The sequence below is a fragment of the Arachis hypogaea genome, chromosome 19, assembly GCF_003086295.3.
Source record: "Arachis hypogaea cultivar Tifrunner chromosome 19, arahy.Tifrunner.gnm2.J5K5, whole genome shotgun sequence".
In the NCBI taxonomy this organism is placed as follows: Eukaryota; Viridiplantae; Streptophyta; class Magnoliopsida; order Fabales; family Fabaceae; genus Arachis; species Arachis hypogaea.
Genome location: NC_092054.1, coordinates 20758562 through 20776328, shown reverse-complemented (window position 1 = coordinate 20776328; position 17767 = coordinate 20758562). Strand labels below are relative to the sequence as shown.

The 17767-nt window shown below is 39.2% G+C and overlaps 1 non-coding gene and 1 pseudogene across 1 annotated transcript; one reads left to right on the top strand and one right to left on the bottom strand.

Annotated features, from left to right (window-relative positions):
- Window positions 1-17767, bottom strand: part of LOC112777620 (trimethyltridecatetraene synthase-like) — a 93875-nt pseudogene that overhangs the window by 8650 nt on the left and 67458 nt on the right.
- On the top strand, window positions 13507-13614 carry LOC112780379 (small nucleolar RNA R71). Its single transcript, XR_003191220.1, has one exon. It is a non-coding gene; the product is annotated as a small nucleolar RNA R71 (small nucleolar RNA).

Here is a 17767-nt window from a genome sequence, read left to right as displayed (position 1 = left end):
CACCTCATACATAGCTCCTATCACCTGAATAACCTTAAAATTCTAACAATGGCCAGGTAATTATCACAAGCATACCAATTCAAATTCGGATGAAGGGGAAAGTGCACTTCCAGACACAACTTCATCAATTTGCTGACTCATGGCTTCCTGAAATATGTTGTAGTCAACAAGAATGTACAAAAGAAATTAAAATGCCATAAAAAATGCTACAGAATCAATTAAGGCACACATGAACTACATGTCAAAATGCATAATACACTAACTAGTATGAAGGTAGAATCGATCCATATTCTTCTGTAATTATCTTTAGAGCTAAAGGACATTGATGTGTGCAAACTTTTTGAATCATCATAGTCAGAGCTAATCCAACACTAAAACGAAAACCTAATCCCAGAAAGAAAAGAATTTTCCTATCAGGCTGATGTATATGATAAAACAACCACTATATTTTTGAGTTCGCAAAACACAGCTAAAGAACATCATCCCCAAACCAACAAATGCAGGATCATAAAAATTGAGTTAAAGAAGAACGAAAAGACATTTGCAGCCAGTGGCTAGTAATATCTAATGCTAGCAAGGACAAGAAGAATAAGCCAGGCCTTTACACAAATTCAACACAAAAGTTAGGTTTACATGTGATGCTTAAATGACAGCAAATTATGAACAATTAAAAAGGAGAAAAATCTTACTTGTAAACTTGGGAAAGAACAACAAGTAGACAAACAGTGCTAATTATGATATTAAGAAAGACACATTAATTCAAAGAAACAAAAATCAAACAATGTAAAGAACTATAAGTTTAACAACGCATTCTTTGGCTTGGAGAAACAGAAAGAGATAGAGATAACCTGTTTGTAACCATGTCCAGAATAGCTCCGAAGGTCGACACTGAAACAAGAAAACGAGGTTAATATTAAATAGACTAGTTACCTTTTTAAACTAAACAAGTTAGTATAGAGGAAACGCTGTCCCATTCTGTGGTGAAGACATGCCACAAACCCCCTAAGTCTGAACCCAATATTTTTTAAAACAACGTCTAATCATACCAGTTCAGCAAAACATTACTAGAAAGAGATAATGTGTACATAACACTCGTCAAAGAATTATATAAACAAATAGAATAAAATTGGTATCACCTCTTCATGAAAGATTATACCTTGATTGAATTTGCGAGCGGCCCAACCATCCACAGCATCACATACAAAGCTGGTAACAGAAAATAGCTAGATTATGCTTCAGATCCCATATCATTAAAGAAGAGAAAGTTCAAAAATAGAAAAAAAGTGCATAAAAATTGTATCCCACCTGAAAAAATAGAGAATAGAGAACAATATTTTGTTTGTAAAACATACATGGAAAGCATAGCAATTTAAAAGAACCCAGGTATATCCTGCATCATCACACACATGGTAAATATAGTGTACCCATGATGAATTACGAAAAACAGAATCTAGACATGACAAATATTTCTATAGGAATCTAATAGTGGACAGTGTTTTACTCTATTTCCCTTGAGTAACACCCTTTTGCTTGAAAATTTAGATGCAAACACATGGTATAATCCAACTAATAGCCTCATCCCTCAATGATGGTTTTCATGGATTCATGTTTTACAAAAACCAAATGAGACAAACTTGGTCGGTATAGATTTTCCGCACTACTCTACTGGTGAGTCCTTTATCGAAGTTGAATGACTCCCATAATTTTAATAAACTCAATAAGCATTCAATGCATGAGAGAGATAAAAAATGGTAACAATAGAATAATCAAATACCAACCTATGACTAACGAGATTTTATGTCACATATCCCCATTAGCCCAGATACGTGTTGGAATCTGTGATGCACTCTCAAGCTGTAGCTCAATACTATCCTATTAGGGACTCGCAAGAACTCATGTAGAATCAGGGGTCATACATCAGTTCCACCCCAGATCCATAAGGACGAAGAACGAAAATGCATCATAGAATAGAATTAGACATAAATTAAAGTAGAAAGGTAATTGTATTAATCAATGGGAATCAGCAGAGTTCCTAACCTTAACCTAGGAGGTTTAGCCGCTCATAATTTACATAAAAGATAGTTCTCAGAAGCTGAAGATCAAAAAGTCCTTAACAAAGGTGATCTTGCTTCTATTTATACTAATAAATAGACCTAAAAAGACATTAATAATAAGTAGAAATTACAAAAATGAAATAGACTAAGCTAAAGGTGCGAAAATCCACTTCTAGGCCCACTTGGTGAGTGTTTGGGTTGAGCTTGGCGTCCAACTTGGAGGAGTGGGCGTTAAACACCCACTAAAGGGTGTCCATGCAGCCTTGATGCTCCCTTGGTGGCGTTGAATGCCAGTCTTGGGCATTCAACGCTGGCTTTGGTCCTCTTGGGGTGTTGAACGCCAGAAAGGGGGTAAGTTGGGTGTTCAATGCCCATTTTGCGCAGTAATTTCCAAAGCAAAGCATAAACTATTATATATTGCTGGAAAGCTCTGGAAGTTAGCTTCCCAACGCCATTGAGATTGCATTAATTGGATCTCTGTAGCTCCAGAAATGCTAGTTTGAATACACGGAGATCAGGATCTGACAGCATCAGTTGTCCTTTCTTTACCTCTGAATCAGACTTTGCCAAAACTTACCATTTTTACCCAAAAATCACCTAAAACCATAGAAAAACCACAAAACTCAAAGTAGCATCCAAAAAAGTGATTTTTGCATTAAAACCTACTAAAACATAATAAAACTTAACAAAATATACTAAAAACACTAAGAAAATAGTACCAAAAAGTGTATAAAATATCCGCTCATCAGAACACCAAGCTTAAACTGTTGCTTGTCCTCAATGAAGCTCAGTTCCAAATACTGAATGGGGCTATTAGCTCTTTACTTCTAAACAGTTTTGGCATCTCAGTTTCCTTTGAAACTCAGAAGTATTGGCATCGCTCAGAACTAGAATCTGGATGATATTATGGACTCTCTTCTTTAAGCTCTTCTTGATTCTTGAACACAGCTTCGTTTGGTGCTTTGCACTTTTGAGCCTAACCGTGACTCTAAGCGTTTTGTTTTTCCGTATTACCACCGGATACATAAATGCCACAAGCACTTAACTGGAGAAATCCTTTGGATTCGAATTTAGCTTTGCTTAAATTCCTAGACAGTGGTGCTCAAAGTTCTTAAGCATACTCTTTAGCTTTTGGATCACGACTTTAACTGCTCAGTCTCAAGCTTTTTTCTTGACACCTTCACACCATAAGTATTTAGTTAGGGATAGTAACTCATTTTAGCTTTTTAGGCCAATTTTTTTTACCTTACTAACCATTGATGCTCAAAGCCTTGGATCCTTGCTCTTTTCCTTTTCTTTTGAGCTTTTTATTTTTCTTTTTCTTTTATTTTTATTTTTCTTTTAGCTGCTTTTTCTTACTTCAAGAATCAATAATTTTTTTATTTTTCAGAGAATCAATAATATTTCTCTAAATTCACTGTCCTTTCAAGAGCCAACATACTTAACTTCACTATCAATTATGCAGTATTAATACATATATTCAGAAGATAAATGCAACGCCACCACATCAAAATACTTGAAATAACTTATGATATAACTCAAAACTTATGTATCTCACTATTTCTTTTTCAATTAATTTTTTTTATTTTAAGCATCGTGAGGGATACATTGGATATCTTATAACCAAAATAAAATAAGAAAATAAAACTAAAAAAATGAAATACTAAACATGATCATGAACTTAGAATAGAGAATAGATAGTAAATTAAGGTACAATGAAAACATAAGTAAAACAATTAAAGATGTAAAAGGACTCAACAACCTCAGTGATGGCAGCTACTGCTCCCTCTGGAAAATCCAATGGAGCGTTTGATCTCCTCTATGTCACGCCCTTGTCTCTGCTATTCCTCCATTAATCTTCTCTGATTTTCTATTATTTCATGGAGGGTACTGGCGTGCTCCCTATGCTCTACTCTCAGCTGCTCCACATTTGAGTTGAACTCCCCTATTGAGGTATTCAGTTGATCCCAATAGTCTATGGGAGAAAAATACATCTCTTGAGGCATCTCATGAATTTCTGGTGGAGGCGGCTACACAGGTTCTTGTTGTGGTCCGTGCGCCTGCTTTCTCACATGCTCTATCTTTCTCTTTGATGGGCTTATCCATCTCTATGAGGGTATCTCCAGCTATGCCAATTCCAGTTAAATTGCATAGGCGATATATGAGGGGTGGGAATGCTAACCTCGCTTGGGTGGAGGTCTTTTCAGCCACCTTGTACAATTCTTGAGGTATCACCTCATGTACTTCTACCTCATTCCCGAGCATAATGCAATGAATCATTATTACTCGATCAATGGTAACCTCGGATCGGTTACTTGTAGGGATGATGGAGCGTTGGATAAACTCCAACCATCCTCTAGCCATGGGCTTGAGGTCAAGCCTACCCAGTTAGTAGGGATTGCCTTGTGCGTCTCTTCTCCACTGTGGTCCTTCCACACAGATGTCCCCAAGGACTTGATCCATTCTTTGGTCGGAGTTGACCCTTCTAGTGTAGGAATGTGGGTCTCCTAGCATCTGAGGCAATTGGAGCGCAACTCTCACACTTTTCGGGCTAAAGTCTAAAAGTTTCTCTCTCACCATGGTTCGCTAGTTATTAGGCATTGGGTTCACGCTTGTATCATGATTTTTGGTGACCCAAGTATTGGCGAAGAATTCTCGCACCATTAGTGTTTCGACCTCTGAAACAGGATTGGTTAGAATTTTCCAATCCTTTCTCCAAATCTTTTGTTGGATTTCCGGATACTCCCCCTTTTTGAGCTTGAAGGGGACCTTAGAAATCACATTTTTTTGCCTTACCACATCATAGAAGTGATCGTGGTATACCTTGGTGAGGAATCTCCATGATTCTCAAGGTTCGGAAGTGGAAGAGGGAGCCTTTTCCTTTCTCTTCCTTGAAGCTTCGCTAGCCTTTGGTGCCATACTTAGGAATGGAGAAGTCAAAAGCAAAGCTTTTGCAACACCAAAGTTAAGAACTTTGCTCGTCCTCGAGCAAATATGAACAAAAAGAAAGAAAAAAGTAAAAGAGAGAAGGAAATGATAGAGATAGAGGGGGAGGAAGGCATCGGCCAAGTGGGGGAATGTGGCGGAAGAAGGTTGTGAAAAGTGTATAGGGTTAGAGGAAGAGAGTGTTTAGGAGGTGCGTGTGTGTGTGTATGTGTATAAAGGGTTGTATGAGGGGGTATATATAGGATGGGGATGGGGTAGGGTTCGGTTTTGTGTTAGGGAAGAATGTGTGTGAAAGGTTTGAATTTGAAGTGGGTGGGGTTGATGGAAATTAAAGTGATGGGATTTATGATGGTTTTGGGGGAAGAGTGTGTATTGGAAAGAGGGAAAGTAGGGTGTAGATTTCAAGGTTTAGAAAAGGTGGGAGGGAGAGAAGAAAGGTGGGGTAGGTGGAGATTCTAGGGGACCCACTAGCTGAGAAGCTTCCAAACTTGAGCAGCCTGCCCCCTACCTGGCGTTCAATGCCAGGAATGGGCATTGGACGCCCATAGGAGGGTCAAAATGCAGGCCTGGCTGCTCCCTTTAGGGCGTTAAACACCTAGCATTGCTCCTTGGCTAGCGTTCAACACCAGTATATGCTCCCTATGGGGTGTTGAACTCCCAAAATGGTCCTTCTCTGGTGTTCAACGCCAGTTCCTTACTCCCTTAGGGGCATTGAATGCCCAGACTGCTCCCTGTCTGGCGTTCAACGCCAGCTATTCCTCTTCTAAGGGCGTTGAACGCCCAGAAGGGATCAGGGAAAGGGTCTTCTCAGCTCCTTAGTGGGTGCTGCACGCCCAACTTTCTCCTTGTCTGGCGTTCAACGCCAACAAGGGACTCCCCAGTGTGTTCTGTTTTTAGTTCTGTATGTCTCTATTTCTGTCCTAAGTGCTGCACATGATCACAAATGTCAAGAAGCAAAGGAAAAACTATAATATAAAACTTAAAATAAATGAAAAGAAAATGAAAACACTATGCTAATGGTTGGGTTGCCTCCCAATAAGCGCTTCTTTACCGTCATTAGCTTGACAGATAGCTCCTTTACGGAGGTAAGTAGGGGCTTAGATCTTCATCCCTCACAGTGAATTCTCTTTCTGTGTTCTCATGAATGAGCTCCACATGCTCTAGAGATAGGATCTGGTTCACAGTATGCAAAATGACTGGACTCTTTGTGAAGACAACTCTCATACCTGGTGAGAGGTCTTTAGTGGGAACTTTCTTGTTCCTCCAGCCTTTAGGTACCTTCTTCTTAGTGCCTTCCTTCCCATTGCTTGATGATGGTTGTCCAACACCAAACTTAGAGTTGGTGTCTGGGGGATCTGTAAAGCTCTGTACTAAGAGGGAAGGCTGGAATACTATGTACTGCACAATGGTACCTCCTTTGTCAGAGAGAGACTGAGGGCTGGGGATCTTGAACAGGATGCAGTCCTCATGCAACCTCAAAACTAACTCACCTCTTTCCACATCAATTATGGCCTTTGCAGTATCTAAGAAAAGCCTTCCAAGGATGATAGATTCATTTCTGTCCTTCCCAGTGTCTAAGACTATGAAATCTACAGGGATGTAAAGGTCTTCAACCTTCATTAGGACATCTTCCACCATGTCATATGCCCTTTTCAGAGACTTGTCTGCCATCTCCAATAAGATCTTGACACGTTGCACCTCCAGAATTCTCAACCTCTTCATCACAGAAAGAGGCATGAAGTTGATGCTTGAGCCAAGGTCACATAGTGCCTTTCCAAAGGTGATGGTCCCTATAGTACAGGGAATCAAGAAGCTTCCGGGATCTGGCAACTTTTGAGGGAGCTCTTCTGGACCAAGTGGTGCGCAAAAGTTGTGATTACACTTTGATTATGTAAAATTTATCGCTCTTTCTTTCCCTGGTAATGGCGCCAAAAACTTGATGCCAGTACCATGGTTCACAACTTCGCACAACTAACCAGCAAGTGCACTGGGTCGTCCAAGTAATACCTTACGTGAGTAAGGGTCGAATCCCACGGAGATTGTTGGTATGAAGCAAGCTATGGTCACCTTGTAAATCTCAGTCAGGCGGATATCAAATGGTTATGAAGTTTTCGAAAATAATTAATAAAATAGGGATAGAATTACTTATGTAAATCATTGGTGAGAATTTCAGATAAGCGAATAGAGATGCTTTCGTTCCTCTGAATCTCTGCTTTCCTGCTATCTTCATCCAATCAGTCTTACTCCTTTCCATGGCTGGCTTTATGTAATGCATCACCATTGTCAATGGCTACTTTCGGTCTTCTCTCGGCAAAATGATCCAAATGCCCTGTCACGGCATGGCTAATCGTCTGGAGGCATCATCCTTGTCAATGGTTTACATCCTATCCTCTCAGTGAAAATGGTCAACGCACCCTGTCACGGCACGGCTATTCATCTGTCGGTTCTCGATCATGCTGGAATATGATTTACTATCCTTTTGCGTTCTGTCACTACGCCCAACAATCGCGAGTTTGAAGCTCGTCACAGTCATTCAATCATTGAATCCTACTCGGAATACCACAGACAAGGTTTAGACTTTCTGGATTCTCTTGAATGCCGCCATCATTCTACCTTACACCACGAAGATTCCGATTAAGAGATCTAAGAGATACTAATTCAATCTAATGTAGAACAGAAGTGGTTGTCAGGCACGCGTTCATAGGGAATGATGATGATTGTCACGTTCATCACATTCAGGTTGAAGTGAGAATGAATATCTTGGAAGCGAAATAAGATGTATTGAATAGAAAATAGTAGTACTTGCATTAATCTTTGAGGAACAACAGAGCTCTACACCTTAATGTATGGAGTGTAGAAACTCTACCGTTAAAATTACATAAGTGAAAGGTCCAGGCATGGCCGAATGGCCAGCCCCTAAAAACATGATCAATAGTCTCCTAAGATGAACAATGGATTAAAACTGAGACCAAAGATGTCTAATACAATAGTAAAAGGTCCTATTTATAATAAACTAGTCACTAGGGTTTACAGAAATAAGTAATTGATGCATAAATCCACTTCCGGGGCCCACTTGGTGTGTGCTTGGGCTGAGCTTGAGTGCTGCACGTGTAGAGGTCCTTCTTGGAGTTGAATGCCAGCATTTGTGCCAGTTTGGGCGTTCAACTTTGGTTTTGGATCCTTTTCTGGCGCTGGACGCCAGAATTGGGCAGAGAACTGGCGTTGAACGCTAGTTTGCATCATCTATTCTTGGCCAAAGTATGGACTATTATATATTTCTGGAAAGCCCTGGATGTCTAATTTCCAACGCAATTAAAAGCGCGCCATTTTGAGTTCTGTAGCTCCAGAAAATCCACTTTGAGTGCAGGGAGGTCAGAATCCAACAGCATCAGCAGTCCTTCTTCAACCTCTGAATCTGATTTTTGCTCAAGTCCCTCAATTTCAGCCAAAAAATACCTGAAATCACAGAAAAACACACAAAATCATAGTAAAGTCCAAAAATGTGAATTTAACATAAAAACTAATGAAAACATCCCTAAAAGTAACTAGATTCTACTAAAAACACACTAAAAACAATGCCAAAAAGCGTATAAATTATCCGCTCATCACAACACCAAACTTAAATTGTTGCTTGTCCCCAAGCAACTGAAAATCAAATAGGATAAAAAGAAGAGAATATACTATAAATTCCAAACTATCAATGAAACATAGCTTCAATCATATGAGCGGGACTTATAGCTTTTTGCCTCTTGAATCGTTTTGGCATCTCACTTTATCCATTGAGGTTCAGAATGATTGGCATCTATAGAAACTCAAAGTTCAGATAGTGTTATTGATTCTCCTAGTTCAGTATGATGATTCTTGAACACAGCTATTTTATGAGTCTTGGCCGTGGCCCTAAGCACTTTGTTTTCCAGTATTACCACCGGATACATAAATGCCACAGACACATAATTGGGTGAACCTTTTCAGATTGTGACTCAGCTTTACTAAAGTCCCCAATTAGAGGTGTCCAAGGTTCTTAAGCACACCCTTCTTTTGCTTTGGACCTTGACTTTAACCGCTCAGTCTCAAGTTTTCACTTGACACCTACACGCCACAAGCACATGGTTAGGGACAGCTTGGTTTAGCCGCTTAGACCAAGATTTTATTCCTTTAGGCCCTCCTATCCACTGATGCTCAAAGCCTTGGGATCCTTTTTATTTACCCTTGCCTTTTGGTTTTAAGGGTTATTGGCTTTTTGCTCTTGCCTCTTGGTTTTAAGAGCTTTGGCTTTTTCTGCTTGCTTTTTCTTTTTCTTTCTATTTTTTTTTTCTTTTTTTTTTCTGCAAGCTTTGTTCTTTGCTGCTTTTTCTTGCTTCAAGAATCATTTTTATGATTTTTTAGATTATCAAATAACATGTCTCCTAGTCATCATTCTTTCAAGAGCCAACATATTTAGCATTCTTAAACAACAACTTCAAAAGACATATGCACTGTTCAAGCATACATTCAGAAAACAAGAAGCATTGTCACCACATCAATATAATTAAGCTAAGTTCAAGGATAAATTCGAAACCCATGTACTTCTTGTTCTTTTGAATTGAAACATTTTTTTATTTAAGAGAGGTGATGGATTCATAGGACATTTATAACTTTAAGACAAAGTTACTACCTACTAATGATCATGTAACGAGGACACAAACATAGATAAGCACATAACATAGAAAACGAAACCAGAAGAAATAAGAACAAGGAATGAATCCACCTTAGTGATGGTGGCGTTTCCTTCTTGAGGAACCAATGATGTCCTTGAGCTCTTCTATGTCTCTTCCTTGTTTTTGTTGCTCCTCCCTCATTGCTTTTTGATCTTCTCTTATTTCATGAAGCATGATGAAGTGCTCTTGATGTTCCACCCGTAATTGTCCCATGTTGGCACTTAATTCTCCTAGGGAGGTGTTGATTTGCTCCCAATAGTTTTGTGGAGGAAATTGCATTTGAGGCATCTCCGGGATCTCATGGTGATGAGCTTCTTGCACCTCTTGAGCTCCATGAATGGGCTCTCTTGCTTGCTCCATCTTTTTCTTAGTGATGGGCTTCTCTTCCTTAATAGGAATGTCTCCTTCTATGAAAGCTCCAGCTGAGTAACATAGATGGCAAATAAGATGAGGAAAAGCTAGCCTTGCCATGGGGGATGACTTTTTGGCTATTTTGTAGAGTTTATTAGAGATGACTTCATGAACTTCTATTTCCTCTCCAATCATGATGCTATGAATCATGATGGCCCGATCCACAGTAACTTCAGATCGGTTGCTAGTGGGGATGATGGAGCATTGGATGAATTCCAACCATCCTCTAGCCATAGGCTTGAGGTCCAATCTTCTTAGTTGAACCGGCTTGCCTTTGGAGTCAATCTTCCATTGAGCTCCTTCCATACATATGTCCATAAGGACTTGGTCCAACCTTTGATTAAAGTTGACCCTTCTAGTGTAGGGGCGTTCATCTCCTTGCATCATAGGCAAGTTAAACGCCAACCTCACATTTTCCGGACTAAAATCTAAGTATTTCCCCCGAACCATTGTAACATAGTTCTTTGGATCCGGGTTCTTACTTTGATCATGGTTCTTGGTGATCCATGCATTGGCATAGAACTCTTGAACCATTAGGATGCCGACTTGTTGGATGGGATTTGTTAGAACTTCCCAACCTCTTCTTTGAATTTCATGTCGGATCTCCGGATACTCATTTCTTTTGATTTTGAAAGGGACCTCGGGGATCACCTTCTTCTTGGCCACAACATCATAGAAGTGGTCTTGATGGGCTTTAGAGATGAATCTTTCCATCTCCCATGACTCGGAGGTGGAAGCTTTTGTCTTCCCTTTCCCTTTCTTAGAGGATTCTCCGGTCTTAGGTGCCATCAATGGTAATGGAAAAACAAAAAGCTTATGCTTTTACCACACCAAACTTAGAAAATTGCTCGCCCTCGAACAATAAAAGAAAGAATAGAGGAAGAAGAAGAAGATATGGAGGAAAGGGGGAAGGTGTTGTGTTTCGGCTAAGAGGGTATAGGGGGGTTGTGTTGTGTGAATTTGAAGAAGAATGGAGGGCTTTATATAGGGAAGGGAGGGGGGAAGGTTTCGGCCATATGGGTGGGTTTGGGGGGGAAATTGGTTTTGAATTTTGAAGGTAGGTGGGGTTTATGAGGTAGGTTTATGGGGAAGAGTGGATGGATGTGAGTGGAGAAGAGGTGATGGGGAAGAGAGATTGAGGTGATTGGTGAAGAGTTTTGGGGAAGAGTGTTTATGGGATTGTGTGAAAGAGGGGTGAGAAGAAGTGAGCGGAGGTAGGTGGGGATCCTGTGGGGTCCACAGATCCTGAGATGATCCTGTGGGGTCCACAGATCCTTAGGTGTTCAAGGATTTACAACCTTGCACCAAATTAGGCATGTAAAATGCCTTTGCACACAACTCTGGGCGTTCAGCGCCAGGTTGGTGCCCATTTTGGGCGTTCAACGCCCATTTGTTGCCATTTCTGGCGTTGAACGCCAGAACCATGCTTGTTCTGGGCGTTCAGCGCCCAGATGCTGCCCATTTTGGGCGTTCAGCGCCAGAACCATGCTCTGTTCTGGCGTTGAACGCCAGGCAGATGCTCCTCCAGGGTGTGATTTTTCTTCTGCTGTTTTTGATTCCGTTTTCAATTTTTATATTTATTTTGTGACTCCACATGATCATGAACCTATAAAGACATATAACTAAGAAAAATATAGTTAGATAAAAATTGGGTTGCCTCCCAACAAGCGCTTCTTTAATGTCAATAGCTTGACAGTGGGCTCTCATGGAGCCTCACAGATGTTCAGAGCATTGTTGAGACTCTCCAACACCAAACTTAGAGTTTGGATATGGGAGTTCAACACCAAACTTAGAGTTTGGTTGTAGCCTCCCAACATCAAACTTAGAGTTTAACTGTGGGGGCTTTGATTGACTCTGCTTTGAGAGAAGCTTTTTATGCTTCCTCTCCATGGATGCAGAGAGAGATCCTTGAGTTGTAAACACAAGGTTGTCCTCATTAATTGAAGGATCAATTCTTCTCTGTCCACATCAATCACAGCTCTTGTTGTGGCCAGGAAAGGTCTTCCTAGGATGATGGATTCATCCTCTTCCTTTCCAGTATCCAAGACTATGAAATTAGCAGGGATGTAAAGGCCTTCAACCTTTACTAACACGTCCTCTACTTGTCCATAAGCCTGTTTTCTTGAATTGTCTGCCATCTCTAATGAGATTTTAGCAGCTTGCACCCCATAGATTCCCAGTTTCTCTATTACAGAGAGGGGCATGAGGTTTATTCCTGAACCAAGGTCACACAGAGCCTTAAAGATCATGGTGCCTATGGTACAAGGTATTATAAACTTTCCAGGATCCTGTCTCTTCTGAGGCAATGTCAGTTGATCCAGATCACTTAGTTCATTGATGAACAAGGGAGGTTCAACTTCCCAAGTATCAATGCCAAATAATTTGGCATTTAGCTTCATGATTGCACTAAGAAACTTGGCAGTTTGCTCTTCAGTAACATCCTCATTCTCTTCAGAAGAGGAATACTCATCAGAGCTCATGAATGGCATAAGGAGGTTTAATGGGATCTCTATGGTCTCTAGATGAGCCTCAGAGTCATTTGGTTCCTCAGAGGGAAGCTCCTTATTGATCACTAGACATCCCAGGAGGTCTTCCTCCTTGGGATTCACGTCCTCCTCTCCCTCATTGGGTTCGGCCATTTTGGTTATGTCAATGGCCTTGCACTCTCCTTTTGGATTTTTTTCTGTATTGCTTGGGAGAGTGCTAGGAGGGATTTTAGTGATCCTTTTACTCAGCTGGCCCACTTGTGCTTCCAAGTTTCTAATAGAAGACCTTGTTTCATTCATGAAACTCACAGTGGCCTTAGATAGATCAGAGACTAAGTTTGCTAAGCTAGATGAGTTCTGCTCAGAATTCTCTGTCTGTTGCTGAGTGGATGATGGAAAAGGCTTGCTATTGCTAAACCTGTTTCTTCCACCATTATTAAAGCCTTGTTGAGGCTTTTGATCCTTCTATGAGAAATTTGGATGATTTCTCCATGATGAGTTATAGGTGTTTCCATAAGGTTCACCTAAGTAATTCACCTCTGCTATTGCAGGGTTCTCAGGATCATAAGCTTCTTCTTCAGAAGATGCCTCTTGAGTACTGTTGGATGCAGCTTGCATTCCATTCAGACTCTGAGAAATCATATTGACTTGCTGAGTCAATATTTTATTCTGAGCCAATATGGCATTCAGAGTATCAATCTCAAGAACTCCCTTCTTCATAGGCGTCCCATTATTCACAGGATTCCTTTCAGAAGTGTACATGAACTGGTTATTTGCAACCATGTCAATGAGTTCTTGAGCTTCTGCAAGCGTTTTTTTCAGGTGAATGAATCCACCTGCAGAGGTATCCAATGACATCTTAGATAACTCAAACAGACCATCATAGAATATATCCAGGATGGTCCATTCTGAAAGCATGTCAGAAGGACACTTTTTGGTCAGTCCTTTGTATCTCTCCCAAGCTTCATAGAGGGATTCACCTTCTTTCTATCTGAAGGTTTGAACATCCACTCTAAGCTTGCTCAGCTTTTGAGGAGGAAAGAACTTGGCTAGGAAAGCCTTGACCAGCTTATCCCAAGAGTTCAGGCTATCCTTAGGTTGAGAGTCCAACCATACTCTAGCTCTGTCTCTTACAGCAAAAGGGAAAAGCATGATCCTGTAGACTTCAGGATCTACTCCATTAGTCTTAACAGTATCACATATCTGCAAGAATTCAGTTAAGAACTGAAAAGGATCTTCATATGGAAGTCCATGAAACTTGCAGTTCTGCTGCATCAGAGAAACTAATTGAGGTTTCAGCTCAAAGTTGTTTGCTCCAATGGCAGGAATGGAGATGCTTCTTCCATGTAAATTGGAATTTGGTGCAGTAAAGTCACCAAGCATTCTCCTTGCATTGTTGTTGGGTTCGGCTGTCATCTCCTTTACTTGTTCGAAATTTTCAATCAAGTTGTCTCTGGATTGTTGTAATTTAGATTCTCTTAATTTCCTCTTCAGAGTCCTTTCAGGTTCTGGATCAGCTTCAACAAGAATGCCTTTTTCTCTGTCCTTGCTCATAAGAAAGAGGAGAGAAAAAAAAAGAAGAGGAATCCTCTATGTCACAGTAAAGAGGTTCCTGATTGTTAGTAGAAGAAAAGAAGAAGAGAAAAATCTGAACTCAGAAAGAGAGAGAGAGGGTTCGGATTTTTGGTGGGTGAGGGAGAGATGTTAGTAGATGAATAAATAAATAGAATAAGATGAGAGAGGGGAAATTTCGAAAATAATTTTTGAAAAAGAGTTAGTGATTTTTGAAAATAGTTTTTTGAAAAAGGTTAGTAGTTTTTTCGAAAATTCAAAATAAAAATAAAATAATTAGTTAATTAAAAAGAAATTTTTGAAAAAGGGGAAGATATTTTCGAAAATAAAGAGAGAGGGTTAGTTAGGTGGTTTTGAAAAAGGTAAGAAACAAACAAAAAGTTAGTTAGTTAGTTGAAACAAAAATCAATTTTGAAAAGATAAGGAGTTGGGAAGTTAGAGAAGATATTTTGAAATCAAATTTTTGAAAAAGATATGATGAGAAGATATTTTTGAAAAGATATGATTGAAATTAGTTTTTTTTTTTAAATATTTGATTTTTGAAATCTCAATTAATGACTTGATTCACAAGAAATCACAAGATATGATTCTAGAACTTAAAGTTTGAATCTTTCTTAACAAGCAAGTAACAAACTTGAAATTTTTGAATCCAAACATTAATTGATTATGTTATTTTCGAAAATTTGATATAAAAATAAGAAAAAGATTTTTGAAAAATATTTTTGGAATTTTCGAAAATAACTAAGAAATTTGAAAAAGATTTGATTTTTGAAAAAGATTTTGAAAAAGATGAGATTTTTAAATTGAAAATTTGATTTGACTCATGAAAACAACTAGATTTTAAAAATTTTTAAAAAAAGTCAAATCTAATTTTCGAAATTTTAAGAGAGAAAAAGGGAAAGATATTTTTTTTATTTTTGAATTTTTAATGATGAGAGAGAAAAACATGAAAATTATGCAATGCATGAAGATTTTTAGATCAAAACAATGAATGCATGCAAGAATACTATGAATGTCAAGATGAACACCAAGAACACTATGAATGTCAAGATGAACACCAAGAACATATTTTTGAAAAATTTTTAATGCAAAGAAAACATGCAAGACACCAAACTTAGAATCCTTTAATGCTTAGACACTAAGAATTCTAGAATACATATGAAAAATAAGAAAAGACACAAAACATGCAAATGCAAAGATCAAACAAGAAGACTTACCAAGAACAACTTGAAGATCATGAAGAACACTATGAATGCATGATTATTTTCGAAAAATGCAAGATGCACATGCAATTGACACCAAACTTATAACATGACTCAAGACTCAAACAAGAACACAAAAATATTTTTTTTATTTTTATGATTTTATGATTTTTTTTGTATTTTTTTTTAATTTTTTCGAAAATCATTTAAAAAAAAAAAGAAAAATAAGGATTCCAAAATTTTTAATATGAATTCCAGGAATCTTGCCATGTTAGTCTAAAGCTCCAATCTGAGGGTTAGACATGGCTTAATAGCCAGTCAAGCTTTAGCAGAACTTTACATTCAGCAGCCAATTTGCTAAGAAAGATAAAGAAGCTCTTCTCTTGAGTCCAAAAGAATTGAGACATGGCTTTACAGCCAGCCAGGCTTCAACATGCTTTATGAAACACTAGAATTCATTCTTAAAAATTCTGAAGAAAAATACATTTTTGAAAACATTTTTTTTTAATTTTTCGAAAACAAAGGAGAAAATTTTTGAAAGAAATTTTTTTGAAAAATTTTTGAAAATAAAACAAAAAGAAAATTACCTAATCTGAGCAACAAGATGAACCGTCAGTTATCCAAACTCGAACAATCCCCGGCAACGACGCCAAAAACTTGGTGCGCAGAAGTTGTGATTACACTTTGATTATGTAAAATTTATCACTTTTTCTTTCCCTGGTAATGGCGCCAAAAACTTGATGCCAGTACCATGGTTCACAACTTCGCACAACTAACCAGCAAGTGCGCTGGGTCGTCCAAGTAATACCTTACGTGAGTAAGGGTCGAATCCCACGGAGATTGTTGGTATGAAGCAAGCTATGGTCACCTTGTAAATCTCAGTCAGGCGAATATCAAATGGTTATGGAGTTTTCGAAAATTAAGATTTAAAAATTGAAGTAATTAGTAATACAATAGTAAAAGGTCCTATTTATAATAAACTAGTTACTAGGGTTTACAGAAATAAGTAATTGATGCATAAATCCACTTCCGGGGCCCACTTGGTGTGTGCTTGGGCTGAGCTTGAGTGCTGCACGTGTATAGGTCCTTTTTGGAGTTGAACGCCAGTATTTGTACCAGTTTGGGCGTTCAACTCTGGTTTTGGATCCTTTTCTGGCGCTGGACGCCAGAATTGGGCAGAGAACTGGCGTTGAATGCCAGTTTGCATCGTATATTCTTGGCCAAAGTATGGACTATTATATATTGCTAGAAAGCTCTGGATGTCTACTTTCCAACGCAATTAGAAGCGCGCCATTTCAAGTTCTGTAGCTCCAGAAAATCCACTTTGAGTGCAGGGAGGTCAGAATCCAACAGCATCAGCAGTCCTTCTTCAACCTCTGAATCTGATTTTTGCTCAAGTCCCTCAATTTCAGCCAGAAAATATCTGAAATCACAGAAAAACACACAAAATCATAGTAAAGTCCAGAAATGTGAATTTAACATAAAAACTAATGAAAATATCCCTAAAAGTAACTAGATTCTACTAAAAACACACTAAAAATAATGCCAAAAAGCGTATAAATTATCCGCTCATCACCAAGGCACTGCACTCCTTGGCCAGTACCACAGGCTCATCTTCCTCCTCCAACGCCTCTGTATGAGAAGAGTTGGCCTTCAGCTTCCTGAGGATTGCCAGGAACCGAGCAATTTGATCTTCCTTGGACTCCTCATCCTCGTCAAAAGAGGTGTATTCTTCAGGTTCTTCTCCCAGTAAAGGGGGCGTGCAAGTTGACATTATCAGTCTCCTCATGAGCTCTGATTTCCTTGAGCTTCCCAATAGCAGGCTCCTCTTTCAGTTCGGTCACAACCTCCACCATGAAGGCCTTGCACTCTTCCCTTAGATTTACCTCTGTGTTGCTTGGAAGAGTGTTGGAAGGGATCTCTGGGATCCTCTTGCTCAGCTGACCAACCTGTATCTCTAAGTTCTGAATGAAAGACCTAGTTTCAGCCATGAACTTGTGAGTGGTCTTGGAGAGGTTAGAGACTATAGTAGCCAGGTCAGAGAGGCTTTGTGTGGGAGTCTCTGTCTGTTGTTGAAAGGGTTAGAATGATCTGTTGTTGAACCGATTCTGGTTCATTCCACCCTTATTATTACTAAAGCCTTGTTGAGGCTTCTGCTGATCTTTTCCCCCAAAATTGGGGTGGTTCCTCCATTCCTGATTGAAAGTGTTCGAATAGGGATTATTATTGGAGTTTCTAGAGGAGTTTTCCATGTAGTTCACCTCCTCCATTGTGGTCCAGGTGTTGTCAATTGCGTCTAATTCACATGCTATTTCTGGACAATAAGCATCTGAGCTTTGTGTCCCACTCAAGTGCTGAGAGATCATATTGATCTGTTGAGACATGAGCTTGTTTTAATC